Here is an 18,831-nt window from a genome sequence, read left to right as displayed (position 1 = left end):
AGTAGGTTACAAAAATGTAAATACAGTCAACTCTCAATAACTCGAATTTTTATTGAAGTCCCAGCCCCCTTTAGTGGAGATTCAATGTGAAACTCTCTTGATTACTCGAACCGAACTTCCGATAACTCTAACTTTTCCGAACAAATTTTCAAAATTACATTCGTGTACAAATTGTCACGTAGCTTTTAAACTAATTCCTCCCCTTTTGTATGTCTTAAGGATTCTCTTTTCATTGTGAAAGTATTAACTAGAACTGTGAATCCTTTCACAATAGAAAGAATACATACTCGCCCACGAGGGCGATAGTCACGTGGTTAGTGATGGACATGTGGGGGGGGGGGGGCAGTGGACAGCGCGTGTTTGCTGTTTTTGCCCCTCATTATTGGCGGTGCATCGCATGAACAAGCTGAGTGTCGCAGGCAGTGCAATATCTACACATTATTTTTGCATCTTGATTAATCCTGTGTGTACAATGGCAAAAAGTGTTCGGTCAATAAGAGGCAAAAGAAAATTGATAGATGATGCACATTTACATGTTTTCAAATTTCAAAGAGAACTGTAAATGAACAACACGGAATCTGGGTTTGTAAAAAATGTTCCACCTGCAAAGGGCGTGTTTGGAAGGCCCAGTTGTGAAAGTCATAACTAAACATAACCATGCAGCTCAAGCTGCAAGGTCGGAAGTCGGAAGCATTGCAACTGATTAGTCAAATACAGCAACATGCAACAACCACGAACGAATGGCCACAGCAAATTGTCGCATGAGTAATTGCAGAGGCTCATACCAATGTCAAGGCATTACTTAATAAAAAGGATCCACTTAAACAAACCATTCGTCATGTTCGATGCAACAATAGTACTCCTGCTTTACCGAGCAATCTCCAGGACCTAGTAATTCCACAAAATTATCAAGAAATTATTATCGATGGCAATGCACAACAGTTTCTGATGTATGATTCTCAGGACGAACTGCTCCCGGGTAGCATGCTTATTTTTTTCCACTAGTAACAATCTTCAGTTATTAGCGTGTAACCAGGAGTGGTTTTCTGATGCAACTTTTGGCACAGTATCCAAGCATTTCCAGCAGCTTTATACAATTCATGTGGTTCAATTCAATGCAGTTATTCCAGTGGCCTATGCGCTTCTGCCAAACAAAACTCGTGCAACATACGTCAAATTGCTTCAAGAAGTTAAAAATCTACAACTGGGTTTCCAACCCCAGTGACTTATGACAGATTTCGAACAAAGTGCCATGCATGCCTTCCACAAGAATTTCCTGGTGTTGTAAATACTGGTTGTTTTTTTTCATCCTTCCCAAAGCATTTGGCGAAAGGTACAGAATGAAGGTTTAAAAGCCCGATACGAACAAGACCATGAATTTGTTCGTTGGATTTGAATGATTCCAGCATTGGCATTTATTCCTCCTGCTAATGTTATTCAAGCATTTGAAGATTTAGTTGAAGCTGATGACTTCCCCATTGAAGCTATGGTGATTGCAAACTACTTTGAAGATACGCATATTGGAAGACAACGGAGAGGCTGGCAATTACCCATTTTTGCCATTGAATTGTGGGAGAATGTCTACACACGAACACTGAATGATCAGCAACGTACCAACAATGGCGTGGAGGGGTGGCACAGGGGATTTCAGTAAACTTGTGATACTTCATTCCCAAATATTTACCGATTCATTGATTCTTTAAAGAAACAACAAGGGCTACACAATTTCGAAATTACACAACTAATTGCCGGTAATTCAGGCAATCAAAGAAACAAGAAGTAAGCTGCAATTTCTGCTAGAATCAAAACAGTAGTCCAAATTTTCAAAATCGTAATGTAATTGATTACCTTAGAGGCACTGCATACAACTTCGAGTTTTAAATAATAATAATGTGCATTTATTCTATTAAAATAAAATAAATTAGAATTATTAAAAAAATTAGGAGTATTATTTACATTTTTGTAGCTTACTCTATCTACAGGGGGTTAAATGTGCTGGGGACAAAATGTGCTGAGGGTGACTTTTCCAGATTCCGGTTAAACTATGGAATGCAATGCCTGATAGGGTGGTGAGAGAAAGAAAGGTCAATGAGTTCAAGGAGTGGTATGATAGCCTTTGTGTTTCCTAGGAAGGACTTCCCACAATGAGTCTTTTGGCTCCATGGAGGGCTGAATAATAATAATATATTAAAATTATTAAAAAAAATTAGAATTATTAAAAAAATTAGGTGTATTATTTACATTTTTGTAGCTTACTCTATCTACAGGGGGTGAAATGTGCTGAGGGAGACTTTTCCAGATTCCCGTTAAACTATGGAATGCATTGCCTGATAGGGTGGTGAGAGCAAGAAAGGTCGATGAGTTCAAGGAGTGGTATGATAGCCTTTGTGTTTCCTAGGAAGGACCTCCACAATGAGTCTTTTGGCTCCATGGAGGGCTGAATAATAATAATAATATATATATATATATATATTAATAAAAAAAATATTATATCTGGGCCACTACCCAGACCACAACCGGTCTGGGTAGTGGCCTCCTTGCCTTTAATGCAAAACATCATACATCTCCTCTAGGAGATGTGTTTTGCATTAAGGGTAAATATTAAGATTAGCGATCAGAGCTTATTCTACTTTTACCATGAGTTGCCTTGGTCTTGCACTACCTGTAGGATCAGCTAGACTTGCAACACTTGCAGGCGCAAACTTGACTTGTTTGTCTGTTTGCTTACTTGGGAAATTGAGTAAAATTACTTGAGTTTTAAAATTACTTGAGTAAAACCAGGTTTAAAATAGCTCGGTATCTTTAACATTTATTATACCCAAGGTAAAATACTTTCTACATTTATATCTCCTCCTGAGATTTTTATTTAATACGGTTAAAACTAAAATCTTGGTATTTCTAGCTTGGCTCCCCCTGATGAGACCTCAATAAAGGTCGAAACCAGTCTGGGTAGTGGCCCCCTTGCCTTTAATGCAGAGCATCATACATCTCCTCTAGGAGATGTGTTTTGCATTAAGGGTAAATATTAAGATTAGTGATCAGAGCATATTCTACTTTTACCATGAGTTGCCTTGGTCTTGCACTATCTGTAAGATCAGCTAGACTTGCAACACTTGCAGGCGCAAACTTGACTTGTTTGTCTGTTTGCTTACTTGGGAAATGGAGTAAAACCAGGTTTAAAATAGCTTGGTATCTTTAACAAAGATATTGTGAACAACGCCATTTTTTTAAGTATTCTTATTGAAGGCAGTTTTTCAAAGTGATTTTTTTAAGTTTCACATTTCTTCTAAAATTTTCAAACACATATCATCAGCAGCCATAATTCGGTGCCATCGCTTGTGGAGCGGTTATCTCTGGTATATGAAGCGAAATGTTTTTGAACAAGGGAGAAAGGGGGGGGGGATAAAAACCATGCTGCATTATTCATATATCATCTTTACAATTAATGATAAACACAAAGCGAACTTGAAAATATATTATTATATCATTTATTTTCATGTTATGGCTTAGCTCGTAGTGCTGCATGAACACAGTTTATTATTAAGTTCAGTTACGCCGCCTCATAGTATGCCAACTCATTGCAAAACTCAACAGCTGAATGACAAGAAATGCAGTTGAACTATATGCGCTGCTGCTGTTAATAAAATGAATATTAAGCTCTTACATATATTCAAATACAGAACAAGTCTTATAGTTAAAGAAGAAAAGGAAATACTGGTCTTTGAAGGCAGTAATATTATGTATAAATGTATGACTCACCCTTTATTTAACATTACTCCGTATGTTTCATTTTTGATTCATTGTGCATCTTCCGTGAAAATCTTGTAGCCTTTTAATTCTTGTCTTAAATTTCGTTGTTCAATTCGCCAACTGCATATTTTGCATATCAAAAATAGGTTCACTCATAACTTACACACATATCAGGATAAATAGTTATAATCACTTTTCCCCGTACGAAAATTATGACAGGGTTAACGATAGTGATGACACCTGGTGGGTTTTGAATTTCATCATATGAAACGAATCACTGTAGCTCTCGTACAAAACTTAAGTTGCAATAGTACGTAATGTGATATATGTTGTAATTCCTTCATTTGTATATGATATATTTAATTAAAAGTATGCGTATTATCAACGTATTTTGTTTAAAGTTATAACTAAGGCGACGAATTATCTTATCTTCGTTTGCAAGACATATTCAAACCTGTCTGTTATTGCATTGATTTCGTATGATAATTTTGTTAAGATAATAGTTGAAACATATCTTATCAAGAACAGGTTATTAGAAAGTTAGGTAGGTCTTTTGTAAGGAGTATTTTAGTATTACATGCACGCAAATAACATTTGATTTAAATCGACATCGAGTTATCCCATTAATTAAATCCTGCGTAAAAATATTTTAGAATTTTACAGAATGAAGGAGAAAAAAGTACGGATAAGGAATATTCTTAGTAAAAAAATAACACTTCATTCATTTCTCCCCCCCCCACCCCAGTTTATACAGTTAATGATCTAATGGTATAAATCACAATTTTACGCGGCTGTTTCATTAATTTTAAAGTGGCACTTTTATTCTAAAATTGGCATGTCATTAGAAGCACTGAAGGTAAAATGAAGAGAAATGTACATATTACAACGTAATTTTTTTTTAAAAGTGATATTACAAATTGCAGCATTAAGTTATAAAATGCAGAAATGTAACAAAATTACATATTAAAAATTAAGTGGGCTAATGTAGGACTGTTTTTGGCTCTGTTTATTACTGATAACATGCTAGGAATACATTAATGATAGTATGCTTGGAGTATAATAATGAAAGTGATGTTAGCAGGTAAAGTTAGAGTAGATCTCTAATAAAATGCAGGCAATATCAAATTCGGAACTCACTCTGCACACGATAGCATTAAAATAAATAAAGAGAAAGCTGTGAAATGATTATAAACATTGGTTGGGCTTATTAAAGGAGGGGGATTTTAGGAATATGGATTGGAAGCAGATAGTGTCTGGAAATAGAGTGAATTTGTTGAGTTTCTGAGGGACTGTTGTCTTACCTTGGAGATGAGGTGGTGGAGAGGATCTGGAGGCGTGAATAAGATGTTTACAGGTCTGTGGAGTGCTCTGTATGAGAATGGATTTGAACTGTATGGGTTGCAAAGTTTGTTCAATGGTTGAAAAAGAGGGACATGATAGAAACTTAGGAGTTACTAAGAGGATGTTATAAGATTGATATGAAAGACATTTTTCAAGATAAGCACAAATAAGGAAAGAACAAGGTATCACTTCTGAAAGTTGTATAAGGGTGTGGTTGTGTGAATAATGATTGGTGTGGGCCTCCTTTGAACTGTTTGATAATACCAAGTTGCATGTGGGGCATAGAATCCTGGAAGAGAATGGTAATCATGTGTACTACAAGGGTTCTGTTCTTGAGCCCTTACTGTTTAAATTATTTCTCAATGATACTGCATTCGGTTGACAGGAATATTTAATTTATTCAGTTATTTGCTGATTATGCAAAGTTAGGGAGAATTATAAGGAGTGGTAATGACAGTCACCATTCATGAATATTTAAATAGACATTTTGCATAGATGAATGAATGATTCAAGTTTTAATGCTAATAGGTATGGGTTTGTGTGCTGTATTAGTGAAACTGAGTCAGGTGGCAGATAAGATTCGGGATCTGGGGGGGGGGTTGACAGCTACCTGAAGTTCACAGGGCACATTGCAAATACTGTGAAAACTATACGTTAGATTGCCATGATAAGAAGCACACTGACAAGTAGAGATAAGGAGATGGTTCTACCACTGTATGTGTCATTTCAGACCACACATGGACTTGGTGCTCAAATTTGTCATCTAGTTTTCAGTATGATGTGGAACTACTAAAGATGGCATGCAGAAAAGGCTATGGTAGGACTCAGGAATGTTGGTTATGGGGAAAAAGTTGAGAAATATAAATTGCAGAATTAAGTGAATAGGCAGAAAAGGGATAAAATGATACGATAGAGATGTTGAAGTTGGTGAGGATATTTTAGCAGATTAATACAGAAAAGATTATACGTAGTGGAGGATGAGAACAAGAGATCATCATAGGAAAGTATGTAAGGATGTGAAGGGTTGGGAGAGGAAGGGAGGAGTATACTATTTACATGGAGAACAGTGAGCAAGTGGGGTTACAATGTTTTGTGAATGCTAGGAGTTTAAATCAATTTGTGATTCACTATATTAAATACATTGCTTACTGAAAGACTTCCCATGATAACTTTGTTGATGGGAAGTCTTTCAGCAAGAGAATAAACTGTTTGTTCTCAGGTAGTCAATATGTTTGAAGAAAAGAATTTTATGGGGATAATGTTGTACAACCTGATCAAATTTAATCTGTTAGCCTCATAATGTGGATTTCAAAAGGAAATAAATAGAAGAGTTCAACTTGCCTGGACTGCATTCAGAAAATTGAAAAGCATTTTTTCAATTTCCTGAATGCACTTTCAATGATGTCTCACTCTCTTTAAAAAGGAAGACATTTAACCAGTGTATACTTCCAGTCATCACATATGGTTGTGAAACTTGGTCTCTAACAAAAGCACTTGCAAATAAACTAGCAACAGCTCAAAGAAATATGGGGAGGTTGATGCTAGGCATCACATTAAAAGATAAGAAGCTAGACCAGTGGTTCTCAAACTGGGTGCCGCAAGTATGCCACAAGGGTGCCGCAAAATTTTGAATCATTTATTTGAAAAAAGCGAAACATTCAATTGCCACAAATAACTAAATCAAAAACAAAAAAATGATATATTTTGATTTTAATGGATGAAGCGTATATAAAAATTATCATTTTTTGTATCACTCTTATATTATATCCTGGGATTTCATTAGATCACTGCATATCGTAGTAACTAGATATGTGACGGCACATAAATACTGGGGAAAATGAACTAATGAATGGTTAGTTGTCCTGCTGTCTGTTTTAGTATTTCTCTGTTCAGTGTGACAGGTATTATACATGATCATTTCCCCTAAACAAAAATCATGAGTCTTTTGTCATCGGTGAGAATAAACGAAGTACGATATTAAAGTCATTAAATTCAGTGAGTAGAGGTTTTTCTTATTGTTATATATTCCAACTATAACAAGAGACATCATAAACAAATGTTTTTCCTTTTTCCATCCGGAAAAAAAATTATTTACTTGAAATAAATTTTAAAATAAAATATTAAAGTTACATATGCCCTTCAAAATCATGAATAATTTTTTCCTTAAAAAAAGAAGTGAAGATTCTGACGATCAAGAAATGTCTACTTGTAGCAAAGCTAACGAACCAATTCGCACTAATAAATTATCAAAAACTGATACTTGCATTAATGAAGATTTGACTATTTTTAACGTTCAGCAACAAAAAAGCACTAATGAAACAACAGAAACAGAATAAGTTCATGTAAAAAGGGAACAATGAAAAAGAATGTAAAAACTTGTTTATATCAAGAGAGCTATCTAAAAATGGGATTTACATGGTGTGGTGATAAATTAGTTCCCAGACCTAAGTGTATTTTGTGTGGTTTGGTTCTATGAAATGAGGCTATGGTTCCTAGCAAATTATCGTGACATTTCTCCACAAAATATGACAACTTGTCGAATAAAAATCCTGGATATTTCAAAGAGAATAAGATTACAAGAAAAACAAAGTAAAAGTTTTCTAAGAAAATTTACAATTTCCGACCGAGTTCAAGAAGCGAGTTATTTAGTAGCTGAAATAATTGCGAAGGAAATGAAGCCTCATACTATCAGCGAAGCCTTGATTCATCTGGCCCGTTCAGCAATTGTGAGAACAATTTTTGGTACTGAGGCAGAAGAAGAAATAAAGAAGATTCCATTATCAAATAATACTATGAGTAGACATATTAATGATCTGTCAGTCGATATTGAAAAGTCAGTTATAACCAAAATAATCGAATCAAAATTTTTCAGTTTGCAGTTAGATGAGTCAACTAATATCGGTGGTAAAGCACACTTACTTGTTTTTACTCGATTCATTGAAGATGATAAAATTATCGAAGAATTTCTATGCTGCAAGGAATTCGAAAAAACTATGACAAGAAAAGATGTTTTTGATATAATGAATACATATTTTAATACAAATGGTCTATCTCGGAAAACTTGTGTGGGTATATGTACAGATGGCGCACCTTCTATGGTTGGAATTACAAAAGGGTTTGTTTCCTTTGCTAGAAAAGAAAATGAGAACATTATAACGACTCATTGCTTCATTCATCGTGAATCATTGGTGAAGCAAAGACAATAGGCTTGGAATTAAAAAGTGTATTAGAAGAAATCATTCAGATGGTTAATTATATCAAGGCCAGACCATTAAAATCTAGAATATTTGCAGGACTATGTGAAGAGATGCAATCTCATTACCAGAATCTTCTTCATACCGAAGTAAGATGGCTTTCAAAAGTTCGTGTATTGGATCGTTTTTTTGAGCTTAAAGAAGAAATATTAATGTTTTTCCAAAATGAAGACAAACCAGAATTCTATAAATTTTTACAAGATGATTTTTGGTGTTCCAAACTATTTAACAGACATATTCGATCATCTGAACAAGCTGAACTCCAACATGCAAGGAAGAAATGAGAATATTTTGACATCTACAGATAAAATTAAAGCTTTTAAAGATAAAATAAAAATGTGGAAGATAAAATTAAGCACCAACAATGTAGAAATGTTCCTTAAAGTTGCCTCCAGAAAATGTAAGAACACTGCTCTGCAAAAGCTTATTTACAGTCATTTAACATCGTCAGAAAAAAAAATTGACCATTATTTTCCAGACATTTCAGTCAATTTATACGATTGGATTCGAAATCCATTTGTAGAGTCAACATCAGCAATGAGTGAGTTAAGTCTTATAGAAGCCGAAGAATTAATTGATATAAGTAACGATTGTACGTTGAGATTGAAGCATTCAGAAATGTGTCTGAATTCATTTTGGATAACAACTATGAAGGAGTACCCCAATATTGGAGTATTTCATCCTAGAGGAGTCAGTTTTAATGCTAGAGGGATAGGGCTAGTTCGAGGTTTAGAGGTACAGGAGGAGAGTGTGTTTCAGATACTTAGTACTCTGGATGTCAGTAAAGCTTTGTAACTGGATGGTATTTCATCACGAGTTTTGAGAGAATGTGCTAGGGAACTGACAGTGCCCTTAACCTGGCTTTTCAATGAAAGTCTGGCTTTGGCAAGGTGCCCAGGGAATGGAAGGAAGGTAAGATGGTGCCATTGCATAAGGGTGGTAACAGACTGGAAGTGTCTAATTATAGGCCAGTCTGTGTGTCATCAGTAGTTGTTAAGATCTTGGAGAAAGTAGTGAGGGACCGTATACAGCATTGGGCAGATGAGGGTAATGTTATCTGTGAGAGTCAACATGGATTTGTGAAAGGGTGCTCTTGTTTTAGCAATATGCTAGCCTTTTATAATAAAGTTACAAGAACATTAGATGAGGGAAAGACATATACTGCAATTTTCTCAGACTTAGCAAAGGCATTTGGCAGGGTGCCACATGATAAGCTGATATTTAAGTTGCAGCACATGGGTCGAGATGTCAGATTGGTCAACTGGATTCAGGATTGGCTGTCTGATAGGTATCAGAGAGTTGTGTATGGTGGAGCAGTTTCAAGGAGGCAGAGGGTTACAAGTGGGGTCCCACAGGGCTCAGTACTAGGACCTATATTGTTTAACCTTTATATCAATGACATTGCAAGGGGATATTCAGTTGTTTGCAGACGATGCGAAGCTTGGAAGGGTTATTAGTAATAGTGCAGGTGTGGTAGCCCTGCAGGAGGATTTGAATAAGCTAGATAGATGGGCAAATGAATGGGGGTGTCAGTTTAATGCAGCAAAATGTAAGGTCTTGAGATTTGGGAAACATCGATGGGATGCTGCATACTCTATGGGAGGAGTTATACTGGAGGAAGTAGGGGAGACAAGAGATCTGGGGTTGATGATTGATAGAAACCTGAAGTTTAGGGGACATATTGCAAAGGTGGTGAAGGTAACACAGAGGATTGCTGCAATTATGAGAAGGACACTGACCTGCAGAGATAAGAGCGTTATCATTCTGTTGTATAAGTCTCTGATCAGACCACAGTTGGACTATTGTTCTCAGATTTGGTTCCCAGGATATGAAGGGGATAAATTAACTGTGGAAAGGATACAAAGATGGTTTCAGGACTCTACAAGGATAGTTATGAGGATTGGCTGAGGGAATGTGGACTGCAGAGTTTGGTGAAGACAGAAATACAGCTCGTCTAAAGATGCTTGAACGGAAAACTTGAGCAAATGGGAATGAATATAGAGAAAAACGAAAACAAAACAAAACAAAAAGATGTTTAGAAGAAAGAAGCGTGAATGGGAAAATGCAAGGCTAAATGAAATTGAGATTTTGAAGAACACAGGACAAATTAAGAAAATGTATAATAGGATAAAGGAAATTAAAGGCAGATTTCAACCCAGAACAACTTTCTGCAGAGACCACGAGGGCAACTTGCTTGGTGGAAAGGAGGACATTTTCAGAAGGTGAGCAGAATATTTTGAAGATCTCCTTCAGGGCAAAACAAGCTTGGAAAATAACATTCAACCAGAAGAAGATGAGTTTAACGAACCCCTGGCAAGTATGAGAAAAGCTGAGAGGAAGGAAGCGCCAGAATTAAATGAGGTGGAATTAGCCCTGGGGTGCTTAAGGGTCAAAGCTGTATAACTGAGAGGAGACCTCCACATAGCCTTTAAAGGAATGTGGAGAACCGACCAGGGCTTCTGAGCTAATGTCCAATCCTCACCTTTTCGTGGTGCACCCTGTTGGGTATCTACTTAAATACTGAACGAATAAGGATAGGCTGGCAATTTGGGATTTAGCCGACCAAATTATATTCTTATTGGTTAAACCAAAATAAAAAATGATGGTACAACATGACATAATTTCATGCCGGCTGCGGCGTCGCCCGGTTAAACAAGGCTCCGTTGTTTTCGCCAGGGAACCAGGGGCGAACAGCGAAAAGTCAGCTACTGGAACAAATCTGAAAACAAACCCCAACTCAACATCACCAGAGTTAAAGATCGGTACTATCAACATAAGAAGCTTGAATGGCAAAGAAATGGAGCTAGCTGAAGAATTAGATAAGTACCAGATTGACATAATAGGGGTGACTGAAACAAAAAAGACAAAAACTGGTGAGATCTTTCTGAGCAATAAATACAAAATGTTATATTCAGGCAATGACAATCAAGGAAAAGAAGGAGTAGCCATAGTATTCAACACAAAATAAGGCTAATCTTCTTGAATGGTAGTCAGTCTCAAGTAGAGTAATGTGGACAAACATGAGAATGGAGAACTGAACAATGAGACTTATTTGTGCCTATGATCCCACAGAAGGTTCTGCTAAGGTAGAAGTGGAGGAATTTTTTGAGGCTTTAGAGAAAACAACTGACATAATGAAAAAGGAAAAGTTGGTCTTTGTTGGGGATCTAGATAGCAGAGTAGGAAATGATTGTGAGACATACAAAAATATTTTGGGAAAATTTGGAGAAAAGAGCAAAGCTAATAATAATGGCAAATATCTGTTGGATTTTTGCTCAGGACATGTACTGGTATTAGTAGCACAATGTTCCACATAAAAATGTGCACAATTTCACATGGAGAGAAGAGGCAAGGAATAAGAAAAGTCTGATTGACTATGTTATTGTTGATAGTGATGTTTTCTCCCTGGTGCAGGACACCAGAGTGTACAGAGGATTTGAAATTGGAAGTGATCACTATTTAGTCTTGAGCAGGATAAAATTGAATTTCATATTGAAAAGAATAACATGTAAGAAAGTTTTAAAGCAAATAAAAGTTGAGTAGCACTCAGATGTGAACTGTAGATGTGAACTTTAATCTTTGTGAACTGTGAACTAAAATACACAAAGATTATTTAAGAAAAAATGAAGGAGTTTGAGAACAGGAATCAAACCTTTTAGATTCAGTGGCAAGCCTTGAAGAAAGCCCTAATTGATTCAGCTAGAGAGGCATGTGGTGAAGTTGTCTTGAAGGATAGAAAAATTAGATCTCCATGGTGTGACACAGGAAGTTAAAGAATCAGTGAAGGAAAAGAAGAAAGCATATCAAAAGTTCCTGGTAAATAAGTCAGCTTGTGCTCTTAGAGAATACAGAGACAAATGCAAGAATGCTAAACACTGTGTAAAACTAGCTAAACAAAAGGCATGGAAGGACTTTGGCAAGAATATAGAAAATAAATATCAAGAAGGTGACAAAGTATTCTGGAGGTTGTTGAAGAAGCTTAGGAATGGAAGAAAGAGTGCTGTAAAAGGAGTTAGAGATGATAAAGGTGACATGAAAACAGGAGAAAAAGATATCCTTGATGTATGGAGTAATTACTTTGAAAAACTACTAAATGAAACAAGCAGTGATGACAGCACAGTGGTAAAAAACACTGACCAAGCATGCAGTCAGGAATAGACATCCATCAGGAATAGAAAAAAGCCATCAAATGCTTGAAATTGGAAAGGCAGCAGGAGTAGATGATATTCGACGAGAAATGCTGAAGTATGGTAGTATAAAAGTCTTACAGTGGCTGCACTGCATAGTTCAGAAAGCCTGGACAGAGGGACGAATTCCTGATGATTGGAGTAGACTCTCATAGTACCCATATATAAATAGGGAAATAAAACTGAATGTGAGAATTACAGAGGTATTTCCGTACTGAATGTTCCTGGCAAGATTTATGCTACTATACTTGAGAAACGGTTGAGAAGAATTGTGGAAGAAAAGCTTGGTGAAGAACAAGCTGGATTCAGGCCAAATAGAGGCTGTCAGGATCAGATCTTCACTTTACGACAAGTAATCGAGAAAGCATCGGAATATAACAAAGATCTGTATTTAAGTTTTGTCGATTTGGAAAAGGCATATGACAAGGTGCCAAGAGAGAAGCTCTTCATTACGCTACAGTTATATGGTGTCAATGGGGCATTATAACAAGCAATACTTAGTCTTCATTTGAGTTGTAAGTCGGCAGTTAGAATTGAAGGATGTACAGTAAGATGGTTTAATGTTAAATCTGGTGTGGGACAAGGATGTACATTATCCCCTCTGTTATTATCTATATGGATGATTTCAAAATTGGAGATGTTAATGTCAGCTCTTTGCTTTATGCAGATGATGTTATACTTCTAAATAAATCTGCTACAAGTCTGCAAGATTCTCTGACTAAATTGAATAGCTGTTGTAATAGATATGGTATGAAGGTCAGCAATAAAAAGACAAAGACAATGAAAATAGGCAGAATCATTGAAAATGTCAACTGTGTTGTTAATGGAGAACCTGTGGAACAAGTAAAACATTTCAGCTATTTAGGCACGATTTTTACTGACGATGGTAAATTCAATATAGAAATAGACAACAGAATCAGCAAAGCTGGTATGGTGGGAAGTCAATTGAATAAATTCATATGGAATAAGAGAGAAATTAGTCAGAACACTAAATCAGCTGTATACAAGAGTTTTAACTTATGGATCTGAGAGTTGGTTCAGAAGTAAAACACTTGACCAAAGACTAGAGACCGCAGATATGAGAGTCCTGAGAAAGATTAGAGGCATGAACAGATGTCATCAATGGTAATATCATATTAAAAACAAAGATATTAAGAAAGAACTTGACATTGTCAGCATCCAGGAATGCGTTAGCAGAGCTAATCTCAGGTGGTATGGTAACTTAAACAGAATCGTTGTAGAAAGATTAGCAAAACAAGTGTTCTCTGCCAGGTTGGCAGCAAAACGACCCAGAGGAAGACCAAGATATAGTGGTTTGATATGGTACAAAGTGCCTTAGACGATAGAAATATAAGATCTGATAATGTTGGAGTCTTGACTAGTAATAGAACAGATGTCATCAATGGTAATATCATATTAAAAACAAAGATATTAAGAAAGAACTTGACATTGTCAGCATCCAGGAATGCGTTAGCAGAGCTAATCTCAGGTGGTATGGTAACTTAAACAGAATCGTTGTAGAAAGATTAGCAAAACAAGTGTTCTCTGCCAGGTTGGCAGCAAAACGACCCAGAGGAAGACCAAGATATAGTGGTTTGATATGGTACAAAGTGCCTTAGACGATAGAAATATAAGATCTGATAATGTTGGAGTCTTGACTAGTAATAGAACCGATTTGGAGGAAAATTGTAGATAAGAGGTTAGTAATGATGTAAATTTTTCATGTAGTACTATCATATCCTGTATGATACTACATACAGGATATGATAGTACTACATGAAAAATTTCATCATCATCAAATTCCTGCCATGTCCCCTGAGGGTACATGGCAGGAATTTGATGATGATTAAATTAGCCCTAAAGATAATGAAAAATAATAAAGTACCTGGTGAAGATGGAATACCAGTCGGGCTATTAAAATATGGTGGGCAATCACTATTAATTAAAATACATGAGTGCTTGTCAGAGGTATGGGAAACTGAGTCTATGCCTACTGAATGGGACACTGCTATTATCGTTCCTATCCATAAGAAAAATTACTAGTCTGTGCCAAAATTATAGATGAATATCACTGTTAGCAGTAATTTACAAAATATTTGCAAGGTTACTGGCAACTAGATTGCAACCCTTTATAGAAAAAATGCTGGGCTACTACCAATGTGGCTTTAGTTACGGATCAGCAACAGACCAAATTTATGCAGTATGAACTAATGGAGAAATGCTACGAGTTCAATATCAATCTGCACCATTTGTTTGTGGACTTTAAACAAGCCTAACAATAGAGATAAGCTATTTAAAGTCATGAAGGAATTCGAAATCCCACCTAAATTGATATGATTAGTTAAAATGACACTCAGGAATACCATGTGTAGAGTGCAAATACAGGGTGAACTCACACCAGAGTTCAGGATTACGACAAGGAGATCAACTATCAACAATGCTTTTCAACCTATACCTTGAAAGGGTAATATGAAATGTAATTATAAACGGAGGTGGAACTATTATGAATAGAAGGCTACAGCTTTTGGCGTTTGCAGATAATGTGGACTGATAGAAGCCTCAGAGAAGGTTATAGACAAATTAGGGAGGAGACAAAGAAAATGGGACTACAATCAAATGAAACTAAAACAAAATACTTAATTATTGCCAGAGATAACTGGGTTAAGTATTCTCTGGATTTTTTTTTTTTGGGGGGGGGGGGTAGCCATTGGCTGAGAAAGTGTCATGGATGTGATTTAGTTCAGTGGTTAGGGCTTGATCATTTGAACAGATTATTTTTGCCGTGTTGAATAGTGTCTTAATAACTCCATATTGTTGTGAGGGGGGGGGGGTGATGGGATTGTTGGTGAATGTATCTGCCTGTATGGGTGGGTTTTCTATAAACTGAGAAAACCAAGTTTCCATCAGGTTGGCGGGTGACTAGTGTGTCTAGGAAGGGGAGGTTATTGTTTTCCTCTTTTTCCAGGGTGAACTTGATTCTAGGGTGTTGGTTGTTTAAGTGTGTTAGGAAGGAGAGGAGTGAATCCGGGCCATGTGGCCAAATAGCAAACACATCATCAACGTAGGGAAGCCATATGGTAGGTTTTTGTGGGGCTGAGTTTAAGGCTTTCTCTTCAAAAGTCTCCATAAAGAAGTTGGCCAAGGGTGGGGAAAGCGGTGAACCCATGGCTGTCCCCTCTATCTGTTTGTAGAATTTTTCCTGCCAAACGAAATAGCCTGAATTTATTGTAAACTGAAATAGGGCTGAGATATCGGGAGGAAATTTAGCTTGGATTAGCTCTAGGGTTTCTTTGAGGGGTACATTCGTGAATAGGGAGGAGACATCAAAACTGACCATTATGTCGTGTTGCAGTGTAAGGTTTTCTATACTGGCTTTGAAGTGGGCCGAGTTTTTTATGTGTGATGGTGTGTTGCCAGTATAGTGTGAGAGCACTTTGGCTAAATGCTTGGATAGTTTGTAAGAGGGGGAATCAATGTCATCCACTATGGGACGTAATGGCACATTTTCTTTATGTATTTTAGGGAGCCCATATATGCTGGGGGGGTCTAGAGTTATAGGGTTTTCGTCTGTTGGTAACCTCCACAGGCCAAGAAGTAACCTTCTTAATGAGCCTATGGAGTTTTCTAATTTGTGAGTTGGTGGGATTGTAATTAATGGGGAGGTAAGTGGATCGATCTAATAGCAAAGCCTTGAGCTTACCTGTGTAGTCTTTAAGGTTGAGTACCACAGTGGCATTCCCCTTATCCGCTTTGGTGATCACTATTTCTTTGTTTCTCTTCAGTTCTTGTAGTGACTTGTATTCACTAATAGATATGTTGGATTTTGGAAGTTTTGCTTTTTTGAGAACACAGGCTACATCCAATCGAATATCGTTGGCGATGTGGCTTGGAAGTTGGCAAATTCCGCTTTCAATTTGGATCATAATTCCTCGGCTGGTAATTTCTTAGGAGCAATGGCGAAATTGTAACCACGCCGTTGAGTGCTTCAGGCTTCAAGATAACTGAAGAAAGGTTAACTACAGTGTTGGTTTGTAGTTTAGGTTAAACCTAAACTTGGGTTGTGCAATAATTAATCAAGCTGATGTAGAGAGCTTGCAGGATTTAAATAAGCTGGCAATATGGACAAAAGATTATGAATGTCAGTTCAATGTGGAAAAGTGTAAAATTATGCATTTTGGAATTAAAAGATTACAAGCTGTGTACCACATTGACAGAACTGTACTCCAAGTGATTGATGAGGCTAGGCACTTGTGGGTGTTAGTGGATAGAGAGTTGAAGTTCAGAGGGCATATTGCTAAGATATCCAAGATAGCTCATGGGATTACTTGGTTATTGAAGACTAACATGCAGAGATAAAGACATTATTATTCCTCTTTATAAGGCATTGATACATCCACATCTGGATTACTGTGTTGAGGTCTGGTTGCCCGTGTTCCTTGGAGATGAGGAAGTGGTAGAAAAGATTCAGAGGCAGGTGACCAAGTTGGTGAATGGTGTAAGGAGTGCTTCAATCTATACAATCTATGTATTAGATTGAGAGTCTGTAATCGATAAACTCTCAACCTATACATAGATAGATTGAGAGTCTGTGGATTACAGAGGCTGGTTGATAGGCAGAGAAGAGGGGATATGATATTAACTGAGTCACTGTCCTGGCTTGTTCTTTATACTTTTCATGTGACTGATTATTATCATTATTCATCTTGTACTTCCTCCAACTTAGTTTCTTTTTTCCAGATTTCATACTTAAGCTCCATATTCATCCATTATACATCTACCTTATTCAGCTATTTGGCGTTCGGAATACATTCACACATTGATGCTGTTATGTATTTCTTTGTCAGCCCCCATGCATTGTTTATTTCCTTACCGCTCAACTCCTCATTCTTTGTTATAGCTCCAAGCTGTCTCCTAACTTACATAATCACCAGCCTTATAATTCCACATATATCCTTTCCTCACAAAAGTCTGCATATGGCTAACCACAACCCAGATGATCACTTCATGATCACTTTCACTTACTGGAGGAAAATGTGAAACAAAGTGTTTAACTGCCAAGCCCTGGATGGTCACACAGCACCTGCCATAGCACCCAGGATTCAGAGAAGTCATCACTTCACATCAGTGATGGTTTGGTGTGGGTGTGTGGGGGGTTACATATTAGGGGGTATTCAAGTTGCATTTCTGCAAGAAAGGGGTCAAAACCTCCACCAAAGTGTATCAAGGCACCATGCTGGAACCTGTGGTAAGCCCTTGATCGAAACCTTGTTTCATGGTAGGCAGTGGGCCTTCCAACAGGCCACATGCCCAACTAGAAATCACAATCTGATTGACTGTCCCAATCTGAATCCGCTGGAGTTCAAATTGTGCTTGGAACTTGAGAGAGTAACCTACAAGAAACAACTCCCCAAGAATTGACAGTCTGAAGGTGGATTTGGAGCGAGGATTGGCAGAATTTCTGTCAGATGTTGTGCATTCTGTCATCACATTGGCCCGACACACTTCGGGAATGCATGAAGTCAAAAGGGGGCATTCTGAACGTTGAGAATGCACGTTATCAATGTGCTTAGTACGTTGTAAACGCTGTAAATGATTTGCTGATAGATTAAAGTTTTATGCTTTGCTCAAGTTGTAACAATATTTATGGCTAGACGAAATATACTCTGGAGCTCAAGCTACACAGCTTGTACTGCAGTGGGGCTGAGAAATAATTGCTTTGGTTAGCCATTGACAATAGCCTGACCTCTGATGGAAAAGAAATAAAAATAAAATTTTTTAAAATAAAAGAAGTAAAAAAAAACAAAAAACATAATTATATTGGCAAAACTAGATCAGTTATTCATTTTTTATAGTTCTCTTACTTTAAATTTCTGTTAGCTGTCTAACAGATAATTAAATTTCTTTTTGTCTGGTATTCACTATGTGGGGTATTTTTTTTTTTTTTTTTTTTTTTCAGATGCTATGCAGATGATAGATGAGCCATCCAAATCCTTGGGACTTTTCAGTTATTTTTGTTGAGATTTGGTTGATTGATAGGCATCCTCAATTTTACAGGCATCATCCTTGAATTTGCAATTGTACCATGCTTTGGTTTATTTTAATTTAATGAAAGTAAGTTACTGAACATCTTACTGTATCTCTATAATTATTCATAATGATTGCTGATCACCACGTAAGCCGGAAAGAAAGAATCATTATAATCTATGAAGATTTGACCCACAAGTACTGTAATCACTACAGTAAAATGGATTTCTCTTTTGGTTAATTGACTAGTCTTTTTAAAATGTTGTAGAGACAGC

At 36.8% G+C, this 18,831-nt stretch overlaps 1 protein-coding gene across 1 annotated transcript in view; it reads right to left on the bottom strand.

Annotated features, from left to right (window-relative positions):
- Window positions 1-3,878, bottom strand: part of LOC150101833 (transmembrane protein adipocyte-associated 1 homolog) — a 237,980-nt gene extending 234,102 nt beyond the window's left edge. Inside the window, exon 1 of the mRNA XM_090400676.1 lies at window positions 3,760-3,878. The gene's annotated coding sequence lies outside the window, so the exon portion shown is untranslated. The remainder of the gene's footprint in view (window positions 1-3,759) is intronic.
- Window positions 3,879-18,831: the final 14,953 nt, after the last annotated feature.

Source organism: Typopeltis vanoorti, chromosome 11 (assembly GCF_054136105.1).
Source record: "Typopeltis vanoorti isolate ZY-2024b chromosome 11, IOZ_Tvanoo_1.0, whole genome shotgun sequence".
In the NCBI taxonomy this organism is placed as follows: domain Eukaryota; kingdom Metazoa; phylum Arthropoda; class Arachnida; order Uropygi; family Thelyphonidae; genus Typopeltis; species Typopeltis vanoorti.
The sequence above is the reverse complement of the archived record's forward strand: the minus strand, read 5'-3'. Positions and strand labels throughout refer to the sequence as shown.